Raw genomic sequence first — 27,778 nt, 5'->3', positions numbered from 1 at the left:
AAAAATCTGAAAAAAAAAAAAAAAAAAAAAAATTTTTTTCAAAACCCAAATTTAAACTTAGGAAAAAAAAAAACTAAAAATCTGAAAAAAAAAAAAAAAAAAAAAAATTTTTTTCAAAACCCAAATTTAAACTTAGGAAAAAAAAAAACTAAAAATCTGAAAAAAAAAAAAAAAAAAAAAAAATGCTGAAAATCGAAAAATAGTCAGAATTCAGAAAATATTCAGAATTCTGAGAAAAAAGAATTTTGCGATAATTGTTTCTTCTGTATTTTTTGGTATGGAAATTCAGATTCATTTTGAATCTGGTAAAGAGTTCATATTTTATATGGTAAAACTGAAAATATGAGATTAAAGCCATAATATTTCTCAGTAACGTAAAGTCAGTCTCATTACGCATCACCCAGATACTTTCGGCATCAAATATAGAGCCTAAAATCCTTTGACTAACCAAACCTTTGCTGGAAGCCAGGCGACTTAAATAAGATGTTTGAAATTCTGCCAAAAGTTTGCCATGTGTTAATGCTCTGAGGTTAAATTGGGCTGTGTTGGCGCCTGCTGCCAGAAGAAACACTACAAAGTGAGTGCAAGAAGAAGCAGCAGAAGAAGAGGCTCCACTTACTGCTCCTGACGGAAAAATTGACATGGAAAGCCAACACTTAACGCCTCCCTCCTCCATCCACTTGCCTTCCTCTCATCCCCCCCTTCGTCTCCCTCGTTCCTCGCCGCTCTTACGCTCTGATGGATGACCTTTACAGTACACATGACTCATCTTCGGGGCTGTCTGGGTTACAGAAGAGGCTGAGAGCCGACGGTGGAGCTGCTGGCCAGAAAGCAGCTTCGCTGTCTGATCGCCAGCTGCTGCAGCCTGGGCTGGTTCACATAGTTTAGTATGTGATGGAATATTTTAAGGCAGCAATGAGGAAGGCTGATAGAAATAACACCATCAGTTGTGATATGATGGAAGCAACCATATGGGCTGCTTTCTGGTGGATGCTACCATTTCCTTACAAAGGAACCAGTTTGTAATAGACCTGTTATGCTTAGCAGAAACAGCAGAACAACATTTGTATTACACTTTGGATGATTGAGCTATAAACATAAATGCATGCAAACCTTTAGGTACTCTGGTTGGTTTATCAAATCTTTATCCTCAAGACAAAATAAAAGTTACTACCAGTGAACTAAAGTTAAATGAAACAGTTCATTTTTATCAATTAAAGTTGCAAAATGTAACTTTTATAAAACATTATTTTACATATTAGTGCAAACTGTCACCATGTTGTGACATAATAAGACAGATATGTGAAGCAACAGACCTCATCTGCCTTCTCCCAGTGCTACCAAGGAACAACCAATAAGAGCCAGGAGGCGGGGCTTAGCGCTGCTCATTACTCCCTCTGCAGTTAGCATGATAGGCTATGTATAGCCACCGATGACGGCAGCTAAACAGGTTTCCTGCAACAGTCCATTGTTTCTCCACCATTAACACATTTAGCAGCTCATACACGAGATTGATTGACAGCGCTAAGACCCATCTCCTAGCTCTGATTGGTTGATTTTGATGCATTTCTTCAGATGGCAGAAGCAGCTCAGGGAGGAAGTGGAGAAGGTTGATCTTTTCACAGATTATCTGCTTCATACCATATTATCAACACATGGTGATAGCTTAACAATAATCACTAAAAACACAAAAACAAGATGATTTCAGCATTAAAACCTGCTGTGCGAAGGGGCTGCCTCATGTAGTAACCATCTTATTTAATACTATTAATGCGCTGAATATCAGAATAGTACTAACTGAGGTGAGACAGGGGTCGACCAGAGGTCACTTCAACAGGTTTTTCCCATCATTGTTCTTTTTTTTCACCTACAGAGTGAGACTTTGTGTAACCACAAAGCCAGTCTTGGATGAATGGCCAACAGAGATATATATTTGTAATTTTTTGTAATCTAAGATGAATGAACATGGACTGAGTTTTTTAAAGCAACACTACCAGCCATGTTTGAGACGTTTAATGTGTTCTGCTGGACAAGGGTTCACTAGAACATGAATGTTTCTGTTCTCTGTGTTCATACATGCACTGAGCGTGTTTTTTCACATGCAGCCCGCTGGCATCGCACTGCAGCCAAGGACAAGTGATTCTGCAGTTAGATGATGAAGGCTCTCGCTGGAGACTGGAACAGGCTTTAGCACTGCTGATACTCCACTTAAGGGAAGAAATTGTCCATTATGACTGGAGGGAGGACGAGCGGTCTAATCACTAGCATAGAGAACTTTAAGCTTTCAATTGTTTTTGCCCACCTCCTCATTTTGCCTGTGCAACGATCTCCGTTTTAAATGCTTGAGGTTTTCTTCACACTGGATCGACTGTGAGCCAGGACCAAAACTGATTTACTGTAGAAAATATGGGTAAAACATGAAAAGAAAAGTCTGACAGCAGCTAGAACAAGAGGGAAAGAAGCAGTGAATGATTTTTTTTTTTTTTTGTCACAGTACAAAATGGAAAAGCCTTAAACCGAACAACTGAAACAGAAAAATGATTTCTAAGCAAAGGCCGACATTTCGGTTGTCAGTGTTGCTTGAGATTTAGTGCTATGTTCACAATTGATTATTTTATTTTCATTTAGGCCTTTTAAAGATGCGCTTTAAAATACTCAGCAGACTAGATTTACTTCTACTCTCCATCCGTCCTCCAGTACTTATCTAAAAGTGAGAGTCCTGTCTTGGACAAATCTCTCCTCTCTCTTCTGTTGGCTCCTCCAACTCATCTGAGGATACTTAAATTCCCAGCACAACTTTAAAACATTCTCTCCTGCAAGTACAGGCTCGCCCTCCAAGCCTCCTCCCAGATGGACGTGTCCGAAAAACAAATCCTGTTTCCTGAAGGAGCAACTCATCGGACAATGTCAGTTCTTTGATTGGCTGCTGTCAGAATCTGGATCCTCTAGTAAATTCAGTTTCGCCTTAGCTGAGCAGCACTGGCTCATAACTGTTTACTTATAGTAAAGTTTATTTGCAGAGCACATTTCAGCAACAAGGCAGTTCAAACTGCTTTACAACATAAAAACATAGTGAAGTTACCGACTATGAAACAGGCAACAGACATTTTATTTTGTCAAAAGCCATCATCAAAAACATCAAGTAAATTTACAAAAATATTGATCAATTAATGTTCTGCTTAATGAAAGGCAGCTCTAAACGGGGTCTTGTAGCACAACTAAATGTCTAATTAACGATTTCTCATCCATGCATGAAAGAATCAAAGCAACACTCTGGGTGATAAAGAAATAAAATAATAAAGATCAAAAAAGTTGATTTTAATCCTGCCCCTTTAAACTTTTCCACTTGGGGCAGAAAATCAAAATCCAAAATTTCTCCACTGAAAACCACAAACCCAGATTTTAAACTGCTAATCTATATCCTGGCTGAACAGGAACCACGTCATTTGAATGAAACCATGAAGAAATTTAGTCCCATAATCTTAGCTTCATCTAGAGAACCTTCAACTAAACTCAAGAACAACAACTCATCACCTTTCTGGCACTTTAATGCTGATTTTGGTGTAGCGTAAATTGATCCTGGACATTCATCCATTTTGGACCTGGCTTTACGTCTGGATGCTTTTCCTGAATTGTCAGAAAGCTACAAGGTGAGCAGTCTGCTGGGTTCACATCAGTCAGGAAACACCTCCACCTGAAGTGATGCAGCTGTTCCAACAGCGAGGAATCATTTCAGAAGAACAGAGAGAGAGACGGGTCTGACCTCAATCCATGTTCAACAACATCTACACAGCAGCTTCATATAACCGTCCAGTCAAGGGAAAAGGAATCCACTATTGGAGGGCAGCTTCACGTAGGACACAAGACTTTTCATCTTCCTAAACCTTTATTAATCACGCCCCACATCAGCGTCCGATGAGATGCAGCACACATCCTCTGATGCTGTAAGCAAAGTCTTGACTTATCGCAAAGAGAAACATGTTGGAATAAAGTCATAAATTGTGTCACTTTTCACCTTTCGAAAACTCTGCCTGCCTGCAGGACGCCCTTCACTGCGATGGCAACATCAAATCAAAGACAAGCCACTGAAAACGACAGAGGCAAAGTAAATGCATCTGGATATCAAGACAGCCTGCAGCAGCAGCGGCCTGATGCGTAAATTTACGATAAGGGGATTTTTCCAGACATATCAAGATGTTATCCTCGCCCAATGTGCCACCTCATCCAGCAGTTGTTCATTACATCCAGGCAGGATGAAAAACTGGAGAGGTGAGAAACTTTGAGGAGTGGCCGCTTGTCCTTAAGCCTGGTTCACATACGGTGTCTGGTTGAGGTCCAAACCAGTTGTTTTTGGCTGCCTTATCCCTAAAACTGCTCTTCTACAAAGAAGATTTTATTAAGAGCTCATTTAGTGAACATAACTGATGTTCCCTCTTGGTTATCTGGCATTTCTCCAAAACAAGAGGAGGAAAGAGGGAGGCTGGGATGGAGAGGGTTTGGCATCGACTGTTCCACCCATGAGTCAGAGCAACAGACTCTGGATTGTAAATAAATGGCCGCCACTGGCAAAATACTGACAGAACTCAGATAAAAGTGCTAAAAAAATAGAAATGAAAGTCTAAGAAAAGCACACAAGAAGAGAAATGAAACAGCAGTCAGGTATGTGACCAGTGAGTAAACAGGTATTAGAAGGTACATGTGTGAAGTCGAGTCAAAGGATAAAAGGCAGATATTCCTGCAGTGAGGCCTTTCACCCACAAAACTAATAAGCTAAGAACAACAGCATGACTGTAAAATAATATTTTGTGTTGTCCTTGTTAAATCATCTTACTGAAGCACAGATTTCATCGTGGCTGTGATATCAGATAAAGATTTGTTTTATATTATCCTACTTCTGAGTGTTTGATGCGTTTTATTAACCTGCTGCTTTTAAAATTCAGCTGCTCTTTTATTCCTGGTGAGCTTCAACAAGTTATCTTATGCTTTCTGACAATGAGTTATGTGCACCAAACAGGTTCATAATGCTGAACACAACAGACCTGCAAGAAGAAAAATGGATTTCCGTACCCTTACCCAACTTGATTCCTCAGCCTGAGCTGCTTCACTTCTTACTTTCCTTGTTATTTATAAGCCTCACTTGCTGACTAACCTGACATGCTTCCTTTCCCAATCCTATTTATTTCCGTACCTGACCACCTCACCCTTCCCTCAGACCACTGCATACTTCCTTACTCTACTTTGACTTTTTTCTTTAGTCCGTTGCTGCAACTCAAGTTTTAACCGGTAGTCCAAATGTCTCTCATGTCGGTTGTGTGTTTTAAAACTGATTTTTTTTATTTTATTGTTAACATTTAAATATGTATGTTATGTATGCTGTTGATTGCAGATAATCTGTCAGGATTTAAAAACAAGAGCAGGAAATATGGGACACCATAGATTATTCACATGGAAAATCTTTACTATGGCTGGTAGGGTCTAATAAATCCTAATAATCCAACTTTCAATGAGTTTTACTGCACTTTAAATACATTTTACCAGAGTTTTCCATTTGTTACAAGATTGAAATGATCTTTACTTTGCATTCTGTTGAGCAACAACAAAAAATTAAGTAAATTTCCATGTCTGAATGTTTGACATGTAGCTCAAAAAGTTTTTCACACTTTTTTGGGGTTGTAGTTTATTTTGCACACCATACATTAATATTGTAATTATTTTTGGTCAATACTACCCAAATAACTAACCACAACGCCTGGTAGATGTCAGTAGAATCTTTTTTTGCAGTATATTACTGAGTTATAGTTTCTGAATGGAGCTTGATATTCTGTGTGAAGGCGCCTGGGTTTGTGTGAGCGTCTCTCAGAAGCCGATCAGGTTCACCATCGGCTGCAGACCTGGAGCCCAAGGTGACCTCATTGCTGACATTTGTTCCGCTTGTCGCAGTAAATCACACAGTGTGTCCATCAGGATCCAGCAAATTTCTGGCAGCCACGGTGGCTGGTAAGCTGCCTAACTCTGTGGAGGAGCTCAGAGCGGCTGCCTCCTGATCCCTGACCGAGGAGGAAATCAGGAGTAGCTGCTCTCTGTTCAGACGGATCAGAGCGCTGAAGGGAATGCAAAGTGACCCAGCAGTTGACCTCATTTGATCTCGGCGCATTCAAGGAAAGTTTATGTTGCGTGTCGGCAGTTCCTTCCTGACGTAAAACCGTCTAAAACGTCTGGTGAGCAGGATGCCAACGTGACCGGTGGAACGGCTTGGTACAGATTATGACCTCAACAGGTGAAGATTTGTTGTTAGTGGTGTCAGCGTTTTGCTGATCCCAACCAAGTTTTAAAAATACAAAAACATTTCAAATCTGAAAATGAAAAGATTATGTAAAATGTATTTTTGATATTTATACCACGTTATAATGTTATTCCCTATCAAAATGATTATCAGACTGTATCAGACGATTAGCGATTAGCAAACACCTGGTGGAACTTAATACAGGAGCCACGACTTCCTGAAGTCGGAGTTTTAGAAAGCAGAAGCTTTTAAAGAGACAGAGGCCCAATTTCAAGTTGGTAAATTACAAAATCAAGTTTCTTTCAAGTCATATTTGATATATACAGCGTTTTTTGATTGTGTTATAAAATAGTAAAATGTGGCTGGAAAACATAACACTGCCCCTATGAAAGCAGATGAAGATTTGTAAAACATGATTGTCTGATACAATATGATTCAAGCAACCAAAAAAAAAAAAAAAAAAAACACTAAACAGTTTTTTTTTTTTTCCATAGTATGTTGAAAAAAATAACCCATGACACAGACTTAACCAAAGGAACATCCTAAAGATGACAGTTCAGACCACAGGCGTCTGTTAAAGCATGAAAAAATGTTTATTATCATTACTTTTTATTTGTCCTCTGTCAACTCAGAACAGATTGCCTTACTTAAAATTAATAACCACTCATAATGTCTTTATAGCATGAATGTACCAAATAAACCAGAGAGCCTTTAACTGCAGCTGCTGTGTGATTGTACATCAGTGTTTTAACTTCTCCCCTGTGCAGCATTTACTGCGACCAAATATTAGTTACAAGGAAACTAAACAGGCTGAGTACAAGCAGCATGAAAGGAATTCCCCAGAATAACATTTTAAAAGCTGCATCTCTCTAATGCAAAGAAAGACAGTTTGATTAGGTGTAAAAAAAAAAAAAGGTGACAATTTCAGCTGCTTCTGTTCCCTGGCTGGCTATAGTTTTATGGTGAATATTTATGCAGTCACTCATTTTATATTAAATATTTTAATTTGTCATTTTTTAGAAATACTTACTTTGACACTGTAGGTCTTTAAGCCAAATTTGATTTATTTGTAAAAGCAGTAAAACAGGAATACGTTACCATAGACACTGTGTGTCATTTCATATTTTAAATCGTGGCTCTTAATTATTTAAATGTTAAATTTAGTCAGTCTAATCCAAACTGTAAGGACTTTAACATCAAATGAAGCTGTAATTATCTTTAGATCAGTTGTGATTTGACAAGTAAATATCTGGGTCTTCATCTTACTAGCTGTCATTTTTATTACTTGTGCACAATCTACAACTTCATTATTGGTTTGGGTCCAATAAATATTGAGCTCAACATCCCTGAAGAACCTTCAGAACTGAAAAAATGACAAAGCACACTGAAAACATTGCACAGGCATCAGGAGATAATTAGAAAAGCTGATTTTACTCTAAATATTTCATCAAATATTTCATTTTTGTGTCACAGATGACCAGATACACTCTTCATTAATCTTCAGTGACAAATCCATAAATGTTTCCACGTATTAGAAAAGCAACAATTGATACAATCCAAAAAGTTTGAATTATTATTTGTGCAAAACTCCTTGACGTGACGTTGAAGCACAGGAAATGCCCGTTTCTGTGCAAGGAGGCGGCTGGTGATGGTCAGTTAACTGGTGAGCAGACGCATCCTGGCAGAGCCACGACGGACTTGGTACCATGCCAGCCGGGACAGAAGAGGGATGGGGGGCGGTGAGTGTGTGACTGAGCGTGACGGGGGTGTGTGTGGGCATGCTCTTTGATTTGATGCACCCCCTGCCCTGCGCGGTGTCAGTGTGTGTGTTTGGGGCAGCCTTCCCTCCAAGCAGCTGGTTGTCAGGGAAGCAACGGCCGGGCTCAGCGTCTGGAGGAATGTTGCTTCGGATCCAACTACGTGTCTCTAACACACTGCTGATGCTCCGGCTGATGGTACACCCCCACTGACTTTTCCTTTTTTCTACTGAGAGACTTATTTTCACCAACGTGCCAAAAGACCCATGGCAGATCAAACAGACGACTCACTTCTGAACCATGTCTGATTGTATGTTTAAAATTATATATCAGCAGGGCTATGGTAAGAAAAAATGTACATTTTCAGTTTAGTTCCTCCAAATCCCAGCACAGTTTCAAGTCTGTAATGACTAAAATAAGCATTTCCACACTGGCTGCATGCCATTCAGTGTGCTTGTGAGTTGCCATAGGTACAAATTATTCACTATTTTGTCTTCAAGAAAAATTATGAGATTTCGCGATGATCTCTTGAACAAAATATAATTAATTTTGTGAAAAAACCATATTGTCTTTATTTTGAATATCAATGAGGAGTAATTTTAGCCTACTGGTGATGGAGACAACTTGCTGAAGTTGAGTATCTGAATCGGAGATGAAGGGGAGTTGAGAGACTGAAGGACGGGACTGGTCAAATTACGGTCAAAATTCTCAGTTTTACAGATAATGGTATGAAAAACAGAAAATATGTTAATAGTGAGAGTCAGAGGAGAATGGGAAGACAAGTATGACATTAGAAAAAGGTAAATCAAGCAATGCAAAGTAAAATCTCTGAACATGCAACATGATGACCCTTCAAGCAGCTGGGCTACAACAGCAGGATCACAGCAGACGCCACTAAAAAGAAAAAAACTGAGGCTAAAATTTACAAGGTTCACTGAAGTTGGACAAGAAGATATTGGAACGATGTTGCTTAGTTCAGTTTCAGATTCAACAATCAGAGGGTAGATCAGACTAACTGAGCATTTAGATGCTACGATCCACCTGAGTAGTGTTGCTCTTACTAAATGTGGATGTTGAACTCTTGGTATTATGATACAAGTAGGTTCTTAAAAAACAAAAATAAATAAAATGAATAAAAAAGGAGGAAAAAGCAAATAAAGACCAGACACGACCATTTTCCCAGTGAATGTCAAGTTTTCAATCCTGGAAATAAAACAAAAGAACTCCTGATCAAGTTACTTTAAACATCACAGCAAAGTTATGTTATTGGAAGCAAAACAAAAAGAAACAGGGTAAAAAAAAACCCTCTGCTCAGTGCAAAAACTCCACCCAATAAAAACTATCATACATTTATAAATGCCTATCTCGACTTCACTATAATGCAACAGGGGGCATTTAGTTGCAGCTAAAGCTTTTAAAAGGGAGCAATTTAACGAGCAGACAGTCTGACTCACCCGCCCTCACATCCACCTACTTCATTTTTCCTGTTATATTTTTTATAGATCTTTAAAAAGAAAACAACTGCTATCAGAGACCAAACTCTGCGCTTTAGTGAGAGTTCGGACTGTCCACTCAGTCCGAACTGAATCTGACCTTTAATACGAGCATCGCCGTCCCGAGAACAGCTGCTCAGTCAGCTGCAGAATGCTTCACAGAAAGCACAGAAATTAGAGAACTGATATTAGAAGTACAGTTTAGAAACCAGAGGCACTTCAGTGTTTTTACGTTTCACCTAGCAATATGTTTCAATAAAGATTTAATTAATGTTTGGATACTGAATCAACATAGAGAGTAATCTCATCTACATCGTGCCTCTTGGACTCTTTAATATCCTGAATAAAACACAAATTCTCTCTCCTTTCCAGAACCTGGTTTGGGTTCAGGGTAAAATATATGAGACTTTTAAGGATCTAAAACATTTATTTCTGGTGACTAAAATACCCCAGTGATTGGAAACTCATTAAGATTTATTTGTCTGTTGATGAGAGAAGTCATAGTCATTGAACTGGTTTCTGTTTACTCTCACCTCCAGCTCTAAGTCAATAAACAGCCACAGATATGGTGGAGTTACATCAGGTCAAAGGTCATCAGTCACTGGAAACAAGTCTGACAAATTTCAAGATTCACATTCCCAACACAAGTTTGATTTTTGAACAGTTTAGGGCTTAAAAGAAAACAAACAAAGAAGAGCCGTAACGACTGAACACCAGTAACAATCGACCAGCTGACTTTACAACACTAACCAAAGATGTGGATTTTGCTGAATGAACTTTTCCTGCAGTAGTTTTCTGCAGACTTTTTGGATATACCAAGAATTATGAGCGGAGCAAAAATAGTAAATGTAAGAGAAACTTCATTTTAACCCCACTGTGGAAATGCAAAGGAATGATAGTGGGGATAAAATAAAGGAACCAGGAAATGGAGCCTTGGTAAAAAAAATAATAATAAATAAATAAATAAATAAATAAATAAATAAATAAATAAATAAATAAAATTCAGACTGAATTGAGAAAAGTGCTTCAAATGAACAGCTTCTAAATGTAAAGACGATTATAGAAACTGCTTCTTTATCCCTGGCTCAACATCAACTGGACCTTCAGAAATGGCAAATTGCACATTCTTAAAAATACAGGGCAACTCGACACACACTGCATATCTAAAGCTGACTGTAAATAATTAGTAATAAAAAAGTCTGCAAGTGTTTTCCCTTTATTTACCTTACCATGCAAGTCAACAACAAAACCTAAAAGATTAAACATGCACTTCTGAATGAGCCTTTTATCCAGACTGCTCAACAACAACGATTTGCTTTCTTACTTGCAATCAAATCGAGAATACTTTGTCTTCTCAGGTAAAACATACAGCAATGACTTTGCAATGCTTTTGTGTAGATTTTAAAAAAGACACAGAAACAAAACGATCCACAAGAAAATATTTTAGTTTTCTGTACGGTCAACTAGAGTTTAAAAACAGTTTATATAAATAAAAAACAGGTTTTTAAAGCTCCTGTATACAACCTTTTCAGATGTTTACAGTTAGATGTATTTTAATAAATGAATTCATGCTTTCTTTTAGAATATTTGAATTATAACCAGCATTTAAATGCTAATAATAAAAAGAGATTTCTTAAATGTTACTTTCTATCACAATAATGTTCTGATATTTTTGCACTGCACACATAAAAATGGCACATAAAGCAGGATCCAGCTTTGGCTCCACATGATTCTGGCCTGACAACAAGTAGAGTTTCAAAGCATGTCAGAAGGATCTATAAAAAATGAGCCGAATATCAGAGTTATGATTCTGTTCAATATTCACACCTAGAAACAAGGCAGCGGCCTATTAAAGCTGCTTCAAACGAAGCTGCTTATCTTTTTAATTAGGCCGCAGGTTGTGAGTGAGCGATATTGCTCTCGGAGCTGATGTATACGTAATGTGGAGCGGTATTGATTGTGGGGAGAGGACGGCGAAGAGGCCCATTCAAGGTTCTAGCTCCGTGAACTGTTCAATACCGGAGCTAATAAATAATATCAAAGGCAAATCCTGGCTGAAGGTGGATGAGATGAAATCTCTTTATAATGCAAAACCCAGAGGTAGCGGCGAACAGGAGGGGAGAGGTAGCGTGAGCAGATATTTCTTTTTGCTGGGAGCCAGGGCGACAGGATATTGCAGGAGAGTGCAGCTGAAGAAACAAATAACCCGTCTTTCATCAATAGCAGATTAAAATGCAGACAGAAAAAGGAATAGAAAAGGCAGCCCTAATTATATTCTCTGGAGCTGGTGCTTTTTTCTGACTGTTTTGACACAGCTAATATGCTTTTCGGTGAATTACCCCCTCCCACACACACAAACAACGCCATCAACCTCCACCTCACCAGGTTATCTGGGTCTAAAAGGCAATATGAGAAGCTATTTACACTTCAAGGTGCTAATGCAACACTTTCCTCAATCTTATTACCGTCAAAGTGATTTTCTCACCTGTGTGTTGACAAGTGAAATTAGACAAGAGTGTTTGGATAGCAACATTCCCAACATCAAACACCAGCCTGCAGGAGTTGCACCCTGGCCCTACCGGTCTATTACACTGGAGTTTACAACCACAAACTGCCTGTCAGGAACAGGATTTAAGAGGTGAAAATCAACATGATGATTCCTTAAAGAGTTTTTCCACACAAAACACGGGGACGAATACTATAATGTGTAACCATGTCACACAGAAAGCTGATATAGAAATAACATTTAAATGAAAAAATCGATCAGGAAATACATTATGTTGATTGACCACAAAGTTGTAGATGAGTGATCAACTCTTATGTACAATCAGACTTTAACTGAAAAGATCCATTTAGATTGAAAAACAAAACCTACAGTTAAAAATATTTATATTTTGAACCAAATTCATGGATCTCAGTTATTTAGAAATGCCTGATACATTGATGTCAACATCAGTATTAGTCAATATTAGTCATTTTTTTAGCATGTTGGTATCGGCCCAATAAGTGGAACTGGGCAGATATTAACAACCAACAATGTTTATTTAAATCTTTTCTGTATAAGTTTCAGAATGTGGAAATGTCATCAATAAATATTGGTTATTGGCAGTAACAGCAATATTAATGTTGGATATAGATATTGGTCCAAATTTTTACGTTAAATATGTTTTACATTACTTTAAATAGTAGCCTATTACAATGACGTACTTGGAAGTTTAAATTTTGTGATGCCCTTTCTTGCTGCCACTCATACTTGGTGATGCCAGCATAAAGTTTGAATTGAAACAACATCCATGTGTGTTCGTGTTTCCTCGGTTACATGCATAACACACAGGTTTCCAGTTGCATTGCTAACAGGATGTGGTGTGGCTAATGAATGAGCTAATCCTGCATGATTCCTGACCTGAAACAGAAAAACATTTGTCATTTCTTAGAGATCCAAATTCTTCCAAGCTAAATAAAAAACTGCATTTTTTCTCACATTACCACAATTACAGTGCAAGCATCAAAGCAGTCTGGACGCTACCTGAGTAAAATTAGGTCTGTTTTTCAGCTCTAACGCTGCTGTGCAACACACTTCTTTCTAGTTCATTTTTAGGTTTATCACATGAATACACAAACCAGTCCAACATCTCCACCAGTTGGAGAAATATTTTCTGCAGGAGCAGTTTGAACTCTCCAGAATGCAAATTGAAAATTAAGGTGGACTTCCTTAATCTGCCGTCCTAATCCACCTCCAACGTGAGAGGTAAAAAGAGAGGAACAATCCCTACGAAAGGCTCCATTAATTATACACAAAAAGAAATACTACAAAAGAGGGCCTGCTCTTTGAAGATACAGAGCACTAAATGTCACCCCAGAGCTTTTGAAGTTCTCCACTGGCTTTGTCTCTCATTTCTCCTCTGAATGAAACGAAGCGCCGCAGACAGACGCAGTCGGCAACGGTGATGGAAATTTTACCTTGTGGTTGCAATCCTTTCACAGACAGATGAAGAAAAATAATCTGCGCTCTGCCAGTAGTGTAAATCTGGGTTTTGCATGCATTTTGAACAATGAGTGAAAATCGACTTACTAAGTAAACCTGCAAATAAGATGTGTTTTCCGATTAGAAACTGTTTGCTGGAATTCATCACTGTCGCAGAGTTGCAGGGATGTATTGATAAGTAATGTACGCTAAATCTGGCTCACACAGACTGAATGTTATCTGAGAGTTTAAACATTTGCAGACGTTGCTGCAGAGTTACAGGCTATTACAGCTGCCATTCCTGATACTGGTGCAAAGTAAATATTATACCGTCTGCTGAATTAATGTGAATCCATTGTCTTAAGGTATCAACTATAAATCATTTTATTACTCTGAATAAAAGTAGTGCATCTGCATATGTAGATAAAGGTAAATAATAAAATAGCATAAGCATACTGAATAAAAAAATTTAAAATTATTAAACCTTGGATTAAGGAGGTTTGCTGTAGAATAGTGAACAAGATCTTTAGTCTTACTATGTCATAAAGTTTGGATGTAATGCTGAAAGAATAGACTGAAGGTACCTGCCATCTAAGCACAAAGTTTAGATAGTTCCCAGTGAGGATTGGACTAGGCCAAGGCTGCTACAGGTTGCTGATCACCTCTGTGGTGTGCATGCACAGGGTGTGGAGACAGAGGAGGGATGGTTGTCTGGGCTTCATCTTTTTTTTGCTTTGTCCAGTTAAATTAGTTCTTTTGGAGGGGAATGGGCTGAGTGGTCAGAAAGAACCAGCTCCTCTGAATCATGGGACTCAACTGGCCCAAGCCTGTTCGAGCCCGGTCTGACCCGGCTAATTAGAGACCCAAACCCACAGGAAACCCGACATATTTCATTTAAGATGCCACTACTTTAGTCATTTTTAGACTGTAACTCGTATAAGCAGCGTTACTTCTCCCATTTGTAGCTTTTGTTGAACATCTTTCAGCTCCAATCTGTCGCTTTTTGTGAGGGACAAATTGGAGTCAAGTGCAAATCTTCTGGGATGTGTGATTGATAGGAGCAGAGCACATTTATTGTTGTTACAGTCTAATGAACTTCTGCATCTTTATTTCTTTCTTTCCTCAACAGTGAAGCTGCCAACTCCTCTGTTTAGCCTATAAGTAGATTAACAACTTTACATTGTGCAGTCTCATTTGGTTTCCTCTGTGCTGGATGTTGTGTGTTATTAAACGCGCCACAGAAACCAGAGCCCAACCCGACCATCAAGCAAATAATTTCACGTCGGGCCATAAATCTAAACTTCTCCTCTGGGATGGGAAACTCATTTTAAGGATGCAAAGCCAACAAACCTGCAGCTACTACGTGATCACATGTCGATACGAATCAAAACAAGGTTCACACACCTTGCTGAACTTTTGCCATTCAGAATTCAGGCAGTGCTGCTGGCAAAAGGCTCCAACACAGCAACAGGGTGCAGAAATCGTTAATTAGCATGAGCCATGCTCCCCTTCGACCTGTTTGCCCTAATTTCCTTCAGCAGCATTAAGTGCACTCAGAAGGTGACTGCAGGACTGAATCAACTTTACAAAGAAAGGAGAAACTGAATGTTCATATTAAGTTTAACAACCATATCATGCAGTGCACCATACCTAATGTTTTTAATTCAGCAAAAATTTGCTGTGTGTTTTTAGGAAGGATTTCTCATGAGACTCATTTCTTAGAAGTTGATAACTGATGAGACTTGGAGAGAATGAGCTGATTCCCAGAGGATTATGGGGGAATGAGCAGAAACATGGAGAGTTGACAGTGTTAGGATGGTTATGCAAGCTAAATATTTTCTATTTTCTGCAGAGAAATTCTAAATTAATAAACTATTAGCTGTGTACTGACTAAGCGCTTAAATTATTGATCTAATTTCCACACATCAAAGCTTTAATCCTGATTCTAAATGCAGCCAGAACCGGTCCTTAATGGGCAATCTTCATCCTCACCCTGGTCTACTTTCAGTGCAGTCAGGAACAAACAAAGCCTGGCCTTTCTTTCTCCTTTTTTCAATTCAGTCCTCAGCTCCTTCTCAACCACCCTCTCCCTTTGTAGGTGAAAGAAATCATGGGAAAAAGGGAGCGAGAAGGAGGCGCAGAGGAGGGAGCCTGACTAAAGAGAGGACTGAAAGAAAAAAGTTGAGGAGACGGCGGCGGCACTTGAGTGCAGTTGCAATCAAGGCCTGTGCGCTCAAGAGGGGCCAATCAATCCAGCTGTCTGCCTCTACATCTCATCAGGCATCGTGAAGACGGCTAAAAATGAGCGGCTGGGGCCAGACAGGCTCTTCGGGCAGCTCAGAAGGCAACAGGCGACTTCAGTTCAGAGTCTATAATAACAGATTCAGAGAAGAAAAAACCTCCTGAAAGTCTCAGATTTGGTCAAAACCAGCCTTATCTAGCCACATGTACAGATGTGTGTGATGTGACACTTTACTAATTCATGCTCCCACTTTGGATCCAGCCAATACCATGGTCTTAAACCAGGGGTGTCCAACGTGCGGCCCGGGGCCGATTTGTGGCCCTTAGACTGATTTTGTGCAATTCAAGAAAGAGGTAAATTTTACCCGTCCAGCACAACTGCTTGATGCAGATTTTTATTTGTAATCAGGGTAAATTACCGACATAATGTTCACATTAAGTTTAATAACCATATCATGGTTATTAAACTTAATGGTTATTAAACTCATTGTATTTCATTGTACGAAATACAATGAACATTATACGACGTCAATATTGTAATTTTTGTACAATGGGAAATGTTACCACAAAATAATAATCTTTTTATAACCAAGCTTTTGTAATAAGTAGAGCCACATTTATTCAGAAACTTTTACTGAAAATTGATGCATCTGTCGTGAGATGAGGTCATTTCTTAATGGGTATGAAACCTAATTTTCATACCCATTAAAGATGAGGCTGAAATGACTGAAGAATGAAATGGTCAAAGGGCATAATGACCACAGTACAGCGACAAAAGGAACATTTTTAATATTGATTAAAAAGGTAACCAAACTGAAAGGAAAAGAAAATCCAAACTTATGATCCGTTCCACATCCACTCTGTTGCTTCCACATTTTGCATGTTCCAAAGTGGTGACCAATTCATTTTGACGGAAAAATGAAGTTGCCACAGAAAACTAAGACGTCACGTAAACAGAACTTGCATGACATGAAATAAATTAAACGATCTCAGAAAATGCCACCTGGTGATTTCTGCAAGCAAAAAAATAATCCACAGTAACTTGACATCTATCAGCTGAAAACAAATTAAAACATCATTTCTACCACAGGAGACATGAACGTTCTCACTCTCTGGCTCAGATGACGCTATAAAATTAATTTTTGATACAGTAAAAAATGTCTTCATTTCAGTTTTCCTCTAGATTTATACTTAAAAAGGTCGGACAGAGCTTTTTATAATTGTTTGATGAATATTATAAATATGTATGTATGACAAAACAGTAAAAACAGATCAAATGTGTGTAATTCAGATCATGCAGTGTATTTCTGCAGCGGCTTCACAGATAAAACACGCAGACAGATGCCAGTTTATATTGTTAATGTATCGTTGTTCACTCAGTCCTGCATATGCACGTTGATTATTTGTCCAGTTTGTTTATTGTATTAATTTGTCCAGTGACGCCACCACAGGACAATCTGGAATCTTAACATTTCAATTACATTGAGGGCTGATGCAGAGGAACCAAAGAAATTAATTTTTTAAGCATTTTCCAAACTAATATTGATGATAAACAACAAATGTGAAAACCTCTTCAGTGTCTTCATGGCGATTCCATAAAAATGGGTTAATATTTCAGCAGCTGTAATTTTGGGGATATTATGGGTGCTATAAGTCATACTCTGTGGCAGAGAGGAAGCTTATAACCAAGAAAAATCAGCAGGATGAAAATTGATAATTAGGAACAGTCATCAGGCCGACATGCTGATTAAATCTGAGGATATTAGAAAAATTCTCTACACTGACTTCACTCTGCGCGTTAAAAATGTATATTAAATTATTCAAGTTCAGTGCTAACAAGTTTCAGAGAGGACAAGGCTTGTTCTTCTGTTCAGCTGAGATCACAGAGAAGATATAAATTATAGGAAATACAGAAGAATTTAAATTAGGTGATAAATAATAGATGTAGCAGAGACACACCTCCACACTGTACTGTCGTACCGAATGTAAGAGATGATGTCATTCATGACCTGATCACATTTAAGTTGAGAATCGGTACTGGACACATCTGTAGGTTTAAAGTATGGATTTCCATATGTCCCATATGGATGAAGTATGGATTCCAACTGCAGGACTTTACAAAATAAAGGTTTTTTAAAGCACTATGAAGAAATAAGACACTTATTCTGCTTTGTGAGACACGTGATCAAGCTCATCAACTGGCATTATTTCATAAGCATTTTGCAACAGATTTAGACATGCAAGTGCAGAAATAAATTAAATCATTGAAAAATTATTCATGCAGTTTGAAATAAACTCATGATAGATCCAATACACTGTGACATATTTCAAACACTTTTGTCCATTTCTCTCAGAAAATCTATTCAAATGCAAACTTTAAGCCTGCATAAAAAAGCACAGTATGCACAATCAATATTGGGTTGCTGTTCTTTTTGCATGAATTACATTATTGCATTGTGGCGCTGCTAATGCTAATCCTAAACAAATCTTTCTCAGATACAGAAATCTGAACAGCTTTTTTTTTCTTCTCTTTTGTGGAAAGTTTCACTGACTATTGGACAACTGTCAAATCAGCAGGTTTCCTCATCACCGGGTCGGCCATATTGTAATATTTCTGCATTAGAAATCCTTTCCGTCACCAGAGACTTTTTATTACTAATGCCTGTAATATGGGCTTTTCTGCAGGTGTGTCCACAGAGAGGCTGACTGGTTGGACTGGACTCGTTATGCAAGTCAGGCTGGTTGTTTGTTGGAAGTTGGTGATGCAGGAGTTCAGCAGGAAACATTGTTAAAATGTGACCAGATCATAAAATAGAAGTTTACTTGAAATGATCACAGAGCATCTCTGATCATGAAATCTGGTCAGTCCAGTCTGGTTTGGGCCAGTCCTCTGCACAAACAGCTTCCATGTGTTTTATTGTTGTGAAAACTTTCCTGTAAATCCATAGTTTCCCTCCCTACAAGCCCAAGATGGCCTGAAGTTGGCAGAACCTTTGAAGGAGTATTTGAAGTGGAAAAAATGTGTTGCTCTCTGATGTTGGAAAAAAAACAAAAAAAAACATTCTGAGCAAGTCGAAAAACAGCAAATCTAAAAACTACCACTTGTCATTTGGTGAAAATCCTTTTTCCTATAATTTAAAGATCTCTTGGACCAACTAATATTATAAGACCAATTATATTTGGTCAATTTTCTAGTGCAAATATCTTAGTACACTTCAAATAAGACAAAACCAACATAAGTAACTTTTCAGCAAGAGTTTGTTTTAAGTCCATAATTCCTCAATATTGATTAAAACATTACTAGTTGCACTGGCAGATCATTTTACTTAAAACATGTAGAAATGACTTGGTATAAGTGAAATAATCTGACAGTACTTCAAAAATTTGTTTTATCTTACTCCAAGTGTATTAAGATATTTGTACTAGAAACTAGACAAAAGTATTTTTTAGTCTAAGTGATCAGTGGCCTAATGTGATGTCATGTGAATGGAAGCTTGATTTTCAGAGGGCTGATTTGGTCTTCTAGAAATTTATGCCAAATTATAATGAAATATAAAAACGGACCTTGTGTTATTCTGTATGTGGCTACTTGTTTCAACAATAAGCTTAACTAATTTTACAGAAAAGTCTCCCTAGCAGCTTTAATCTCTGCATAAGCACGGACCTTTGAGGTAAGACATCTTGCCCATTTCCGCTCTGAGAACTGTTCCCTGCTGTTGTACAAAGACAGTTACACAAACAGCACAAATCATCATTAGAAAGTGTGAAAGCTGCAGCAGAGTTTAGCACTCCCACATCTCACGTACAAAAATGCATCAGTGCTGGCAGCCGAAGCCCGTCTCCTTCCTTCCCGACTCGGTAGCTGAGGGAATGATGTAAAAGCGATGCAAGCGCGAAGCCAGCTTTTGCTACAAGGTGGCCATCTGGGCGAGGTCTGCCAACCCCGCTGTGAACGTCAGGAGTTCGGGCCAACTCGCAGAGATCCTGCCAGCTGCGAGAGTGGGAAAGGGGGCTGTTGGTGCCAGCGGGCCCGTGCCAACGACGGGGGAAACGGGGCCGGCTGGATGGTTGAGTGGCTGGCAGGGCGGTTGCGGGGTTGGCTGGGGGGATCACGCTGCACCGCTGTGCAAACTCCAGCTCGGCACAACACCTGTGTCCCTCCCCACTCCTTCTCCGTCCAATCCCTCCCTCTCACTTGACGGCAGGACTCGCAGATGCTTGCAAAGCTCCTGAGGATGGTGGAAAGCTTTTCCACTTTCTCTGAAGTCGGACCAAAATAACCCCTGGTGACTCTGGATCAGCGAAGCTCTGGAAAGCTCAGATGAGGCATCTTGCAATTCAGACGACGACGGAGAAGATAAAAAGCACCGCATGCATGTCATAGACCCGCATCACTAAAAACAACGGGACCCCTCCCCCCCGTTCCTCCCTCACTCACCATTCTGATTCTTTTCTTTGGCAACAGGTGAGAGGAACCGCTCGAATCAATAAGCCTTCGGCAAGCGATGAAAACTGATTAGCAGGTGAGCTGAAATGAAGTTAACTGAAATGGATTTGCCAGCTCCTGTAGGGCACCGGGAGACCGCTGGACGGATCCCAATGCCAGAGCTGTTTCCAATGCAATCACGCAGGCAATCAATGGGAACAATTAAAGGAGTTCCAGACAATGACGACGATGACACAAAATCATTCGCTGCTGTTAATAATGACAGCACATGTAGGCAGGCTGTCGAATGCAACCATTAAACTCTTTTACTGAGACTTTTCAGATGGAATGATATTACTTAAATTAGATTTAAAAGAACCAGCAGTCACGTGTTTCAAACTGTGGACAGTAAATGCATATTTAAAGGGGCATCATTATGTGTTTTCCAGCAACATAATCCCATTTTATAGCATTAACAAGTAACTATGTTAACTTCAGTTGTTATAAAAATGCGTTAGTATTCAAATATAACCTAAATTAAATTTTACTTCCTAATTTAATGCCTTGAAAATGAGTCTGTCTCCCTAAAAACTCCTGCTTTTTCTGAAACTCCACCTGCAGGAAGTCATCACAACATGGCTCCTCTATTAACCCTTTAACAGAATCAGAATCAGTGTTTACTGTCATCGTACAGAAAAACAACAAAATTAGTTTCAATACTGCCCATCCATAGAAAAACGAAAGGACAAAAAAAAGACAACAAAAAGAACAACAGTTTTATCAGGTTTGCCCTGAAAAGTAGCTCACATGATGAGCTCAGCAGATGTGCATTTCCACCAGGTGTTTGCTAATTGCTGCTGGCTAGTCTGAAGGAGCTGAGTGGAGCTGAATGCTGTCCTGGGAGATTAACAGACTTCTCAAACACGCATGAAAAATCAATGAACTACTCCATGTGTGTTTTTGATGAAGGAATAACATTATAACACGACATAAAGAAAAAGAATAATAATACTTCCCTTTTAAGAAATGCAGAAAGTCTCCCTTAAGAGACAACCTTTAAACAGAGGCTGCACTTTCCCAGCATGCACTTTGCAGGAGAATGATAATGGCTATGATGAGGACCTTTGAAAGGCAGTGCTGCTGCCGCTCTCTCCAACTCTGAGATAAGTTGAAATTGTCTGTAATGACAGGATCCGGGAGCTGTGGGCTGACAAAGTCACAGAAAGACTTCCAGCAAAGCAGCAACACGCAATTTTAACGCATTACTTAGCCATAATTACGGCTACATTTCCTCACTTTGTTATGACACACAAACTGGTGAGGCACTGGTGCGAGAGGGGAGATGGCCCCCCGTGGGCTGAGGGCCGCCACATCAATACCGAGGAGAAGGGAGGTGGATGAAACGCATTACTTTGACCTAAAGAGCTCAGTAATCACATTTGGCATTTTGACAAGTGTTTAGCTGCAGTGAAGGTCAGTTCTGTCAGCATACGAGATCTATGCTAATCCAGTCAGACTGAAGAAAAAGGAGAAGAAGCTGTGAGGAGGAGGGAGGAAGAGCCGGGATGCAGCTGATAGAACCCGGACCGCTCTTCACCTCGGGGATCGACCTCATGAGCCCGCTGAGGCGGCGGAGAGATCTGTGACTGGAGCCGGCACCAGAGATGTTCACAAGTCATTTTTTACAAGTCAGAGTCGAGTTTCAAATGACTGAAAATAACAGGCTTACATCAGATGCATCCCAAAAGTCTTCAAGTGTAAGGAGTTCAGATTCATTTATCCAGTAGGCTAACTTAGCTTGCTAACATCTCGAAAAAACTACACTTTATACACTGACAGCACATAAAGACCACTTCCTGAATGAATCAATCAGGAAGTACTTTCATTTGGAGGAAGTGTAAATGTGGTGACACTAACAGGAAGAAAATGAAAGACTTGCATTCTGTAATGCACCTAGCAGCTAATTGATCTGAAAACTACGATGGCTCAGAAGGGTCAAAAAAAGCCACAATGAGGTTTTGTTGATCACGCAACGCCACAGTTTATTATGTTCAGGGTCACTCAGTTCCAGACATCTGAAAACATGTAGGGATATCGACTGCCTTTGTCTGGATTAGGCTGACAAAAACTAAATATGAAGTGAAATCCTTACATTTCAATGAAATTTGGATCTGTTTTCTGAAATATGCCTTTAGATGCAATAAAATTATGTTACAATCAAACTCCTATGTTGAAAAGTCAAGTTAAAAATGCACAATTCTTGCATTTATGACATCAGCCTAAAATGTTTCGCTTTATTGGAGATGTATAAAGCAGTCACCCAAAAAAAATTGAAGTGATTTTGTGAATGCAAAGAATATGACCATAACTTGAGGGCAAATACATAAAACATATTCAGGAATATTAACTTTGAGAAAGCTAAAGGACAAAAAAGTCTGAACTATACCATGAAGCTTTTGCTAATGTGATCTACCCCAAATTCCCTTTCCTGAAGAAATATGAAAACCACTAAATCATGATGTGGTTCCAACGTTTCGTCCGATATTTTTAAAGCAACAGTTTGACACGTCAAGTAAAAGCAGAAAGTGGAAATCCAAGGCCGATCGCTAAAAGCCGGGATGAAAATGATTGGAGGAACGATTCTTAATTCGAGTAAAAGCAGAAACTCTTCTAACGGTCAACGATCCCTGGAGAGGACAGCTTTGGGGCATTTATGAATAACTCTCCTCACACAGAGAGCCGTCATTAGCATGTTTTCAAAAACAACTGCTGGTGGCATAAAAACGGCAGAAGTCAGGCCAGCAGACGGAGCCGGGACGAGGCCATGTCAGCTGCTCTCTCCTGCTTTAAGTGCTAATTGAGCTGCCCACCGTCCTGACCCTGACCCCCGGCCTATTCACGGGGTCCCGTTCTCACGACCGAGACGCACGGCTGGAAGCAGCCTCTGGGTCCTCCACCCACCCTTCGCCGGACAATGAGGGTCACCACCTCGCTGCCCACCATCTTGACATCCACCCCCACATTTGACAATGGCCCCCCGGTGGCCCCAGAGCAAACCTCTCCACTCCAACCTCGCCCCCCACCACCACCCACCACAATGGGTGGAGGCGCGTGACAGAAGCGGCATCATGGATGCTTAAAATGCAACTCCAGGTCTGGTCAGGAGAGGAGCATTAATCTGACTTTTTTTGGCTGCTTGGGGCCCCGAGGTCAGAATCAGTTCATTGTGAGAGGAAGAGCAATCGGTGCCACGAGTTAAGAGAAATGAGGCTCTTAAACAGGCTGAACAACACAATGTTTTTCTAAGACATCCAAAACATTTTGGGAATTTAAAATGATCATTTATTGGTTTTATGTTCCATGGACTGGATGTGGGGGAGAAAAGCAGCAGAAATGTCAGACAAATCTATAGATGCACTTTAATAATCACTACATGAAATATGTTTCAGCATTCTGTACATCTGGAGATGGCTACGTTCACTTGTTCTTTCGCTTGTTTGAGAAATGTATTAGGCTGAGTAGTTACTTAAAAAGATTTTAACTGAATTCTTGCTAAATTAATGTTTTTGGTTCTTCTGGGCTTTATCTAATCTTTGTAATGACATTTATTTGAAAATTTTAATGGGAAACTTCTTCCATTTAAAGCTAAAGCAAAGCAAATGAACTCAAACTTGTAAGTTAACATATTTTAGTAGAACGTTTGTTCCTTTTAACTAGAAACTCCACAAGAAATGTGGCATCATATGAAAGAACAATAGATCTTGGAAAGTGAATATGTATTTCCAAATTAACTTATTAAACTTATCACAAGAGTAGGTCTTTAAAAAAAGGAGGGGAAAGCTTTGAAAAGAAATCAGCTTAAAATATTTACAGTTTGTTCAACCCACCTGTGTAAATTCAGCTAATTTTACAATGTCAGGTTTTTAAATCTAATTAAAACAAGACAATTAGGAAGATAAAAACATTACATTACATTTAGAAAATAACTGAAACCAATTTCCCAATGTCATTAAACATAGAAATATTGTAGAATAAAATCCATGCAAGGCTTTGAAAAAAATTTGAATTTATTTGTAAAGTTTTCTACACATAAACTTTGCAATTAAAAGTTATTTCCTTCTCATGTGTTGTTTTAATTGGAAGGAAAAATTGTGAACTTTGAACAAAAGCCAAGTTTCAAACAAAAGTCAGGAAAAAGCAGAAACATTTCCATGTGAAACTTTTAATAAGAGCTCAGCAGAAATATAACTTAGATTATTTTCTAAACTATAAATCATGAATCACATTGAAAATCCCAGTGCTGTTAAAAGTGCGGCTCAGGGGCCACTTCGGTTCAGAAATGAAACAAATTTGGCCCTACAGTAAATGGAGCTGAAGCTGTTTTTTATTTTTTTTTGTTCTTTTCTACTTTGTCTCACAAAGTATTTCTGAGCAGGTAAAAGGAAAAATATTCACAAAATTTTGCAGCACTTTAATTAGAAAAGGAAGTGCCACCCTCAGGACTTTCAGTCGGCTGATTTTGGCCGACAGGCGAAAAGTTTGGACCTCACTGTTCACTGCATCAAACCTTCAGACATGTCAGCTCTTTTCCTTTTATCATAATCAAACATCTTTAAAGGCTTCCAAGCATAAAGGAAAACCAACATCTTTTTCCATCTTACTGCTCAGCTCTCCTCCGACCCTCAAACATGTCTTGCTGATATATTGGCTGAGATTACATCAAATAAAAACTCAATCATTTGCAGCACAGATGCCAAATGCTTAAACACACCAGTTTGTGTCAGAACACGCGGCCGTCCGGTCCTCCCAGTGCGCCGCTGAGCGACCATAAATGATGATAAAACGACATCATTACAATGGCCATGTTAAGCTTAATGTTTTAGAAAACCTCTATAAAACCCAGAGATGGGGGATGGAGGGGTAATGTACCCACTGGAACGGATTGATATTCTGGTTGAATATGACAAACGACACTTTAAAGACGGAACCACCCACACCATTGCACTTTAGCCGAGAGGATGCTGTATTTCATCTGGAGCACGTTCTGTCAAATGTTTGCATTAATGGCAATCGAGGCTCATCCGTGACCCTGCAGCGCCAAACGAGAGCGCCAACAATGGCACTTAAAAGCGTGCAACAGCCGTTGCATAATCTCCACCTAAAATAAAAAATAATTTCAGGAGGATGGAGGGAGGCTGAGGGGACTGAGAGGAATTTAGTGTGTGTGAAGAGGTGGGACTGCAATTATCAAGCCGGGATAAAAAGAACAAGAAAAACAGACAGTGAGCTACTGATGTCGTTACTTTGACAGACCCACTTTTCCTTGTTCAGGTGAAATGATGGCGTGTGTTTGTGTGTGTGTTACACTGAGGGAATATCAGCAAAGTCTCTCTCTGGACTGACAGCTTGGCTAATGGCAAACGTTCCTCCTTTCTGTACTCCCCTCTTCATTAACACCCCCTCTCATTACAGTGACTCACACAGCAGCTCTGTGCGTACCCTCACACACTCCCACACACCTCTACAGCGTCTCCACAGCTGGATTCCAGCGTGGAAGATCGCTACGGTGGCTGCACATCATCCAGACCTGCCGGAATGATGCTGGTTTCACAGAGGATTACCGAGGAGTTTTTAAAAATGTGGCAAAGAGGAAGCGTGGAAGTATGTTGTTCTGGGTTTCATCTTCCATTTCGTTTCTTCATGATGTCTAAAGCTGCATTCACACCAGTCCTGCTTTAATCCAGCTTCAGTCCGTTTGCCGAGAAAGTCCGGTTCACTTGTTGAGGTGTGAATGTGTAATCGAACTCTGTTCCGACTAAAAACTTTGATCTCAGTTTGATTAAAGTGAGCTCTGGCATGGTACGAATGCACATGTGAACAGCAAGCGGACTGGAGACCGCTCCAAAAGCAGGAAGTGGACTACAGCACCAGGCATTCTGGGTAAATACAACCAAAACAAACACACAAGTGTAAGAAATGTCTTCTATTTTACCAAAGACAAAAGACAACTGCTAAAATCTGACATGAATCCATTTTTGTTTTCATTTTGTGAAGAAGAAAGTTGCGCTCAGTGTCTTCAGAGGTTAATGTGTCGTTTTTTTGTCATTTCCTTCCATAGTTCTCAGTACAGTACATTGCGTCAATCAAATGGAAGATGCGCACACACACACACACACACACACACACACACACAATTGAATCTTTAGCTCTCTGAGCTTTGACACTAGTTTCAGAAATCCAACTGTGATGTTAATATGGTGAAATACAACAATCAGCCTCAACATAACAGAGTCTATTTTTTATATTTCAAACTGTAATCTGGAATTTTCTCAGCACACAGTAAAGTTTATGAATAATGCAGGTCCTCTCTCGTATTACCAGTTTATATCACTCCAGTAAGCCATGCACTGCTGGTGTAAAACATAATGGCAGTGAACAGAAGAAGCTTCAAGTCTTAATTTCACAACAATAAAGGACGTGCTGTACTGGTTTAGCTGAACAACAAAACATTCATGTTTAGTCGTAAAAAAAGCAACATGTAGATTTATGAAAGTTACACAGGCTGGCCATTTTATTAGGTACACCAGTTCCCTTGAGTGTGGTTTAGCCAAATCACATTGCTGCAGCTGAAAACCTTTGGGCATCTGGAAACGCTAAAAACATCTTCAAGTTCCAAACAAGTAGGAAGAAATGAGATTTAAGTGACAGTGTTTCAGAAACTGTTGAAATATTGTAATTTTAAAGATAGTATATTGTACACAAGAGTTTACTGTATGTATGTTTATATATGTTCTCTAAGATATTTTTTTTTCCTTTTTTACACTTTTGAGAATCAAAAGTATAAGAAAAGTTTAAGGTGAATACATTCTGATTGCTAAACTCTGAAACTTTCCTCCAGGTAAGCATCAAACATCAAACATGACCTGATTGTAAGTGCACCATGCTGGAAGTTGAGAGCAGCTGATTCAGGTATTATTCCTGCAGGTTACTGCAATCAGTCTGCGATGTTCATGTTCAGGCTTTGAATCTGAGCTGGGAAAATGGAGCAGATTGCAAGCACTTTATTTAATGTGCCACAGTACATCTGTCTCTTTAATGCAATGACTTAAATTACTGAAAGTTCAAGAATAAATAGCTTTGCAATTTTACATATGCTTATTTTGCATTATTGTAAGACAGGTTTTATGTGAACCCTGCCTCATAGGGTGAAATTAAAACAGGTTTTTTTGTTGTTCTTTTTTAAAAGATTTGTGAATTTAACGTATTCCCTGCAGAATGATGCCAACAGGCTCAATGTTTTACATTCACTGCCATTTGGTAAATGTCACTTAGCAAGCTGAACCTCAACCACATGGCCAAAGCTTTGCAGCAGCTTCTGGCTAAATTCTGTCAGGATGTTTGATCCAACTGATCACTCAAGGCAGAATTGGTAAAAGTTGTCCATCATTTCCAGGTTTCCACCATTTGACACAAACTGTAAGTGTTGTTTGGAAGAAAAAAGTTAGGAACAACTCCGAAACCAACAAACTCAGGAAAGGCATTAAGCTGCCGGGCAAGAGAGAAACTGCTGCTCCAAAACGGAAACTTTCCAGCGTGATTGAAACTTCTAGTGAC

General features: G+C 39.2%; 1 protein-coding gene across 1 annotated transcript in view; it reads right to left on the bottom strand.

The window, feature by feature from the left end:
• LOC106956208 (protein tyrosine phosphatase receptor type N2) overlaps positions 1-27,778 on the bottom strand; it is a 183,725-nt gene that overhangs the window by 99,672 nt on the left and 56,275 nt on the right. The window lies entirely within an intron of this gene.

The sequence above is a fragment of the Poecilia latipinna genome, unplaced genomic scaffold (assembly GCF_001443285.1).
Source record: "Poecilia latipinna isolate Pla-1442-1.1 unplaced genomic scaffold, P_latipinna-1.0 Scaffold797, whole genome shotgun sequence".
Classification (NCBI taxonomy): Eukaryota; Metazoa; Chordata; class Actinopteri; order Cyprinodontiformes; family Poeciliidae; genus Poecilia; species Poecilia latipinna.
Note: the sequence above shows the minus strand (reverse complement) of the source record. Positions and strands in the feature narration are given on the sequence as shown.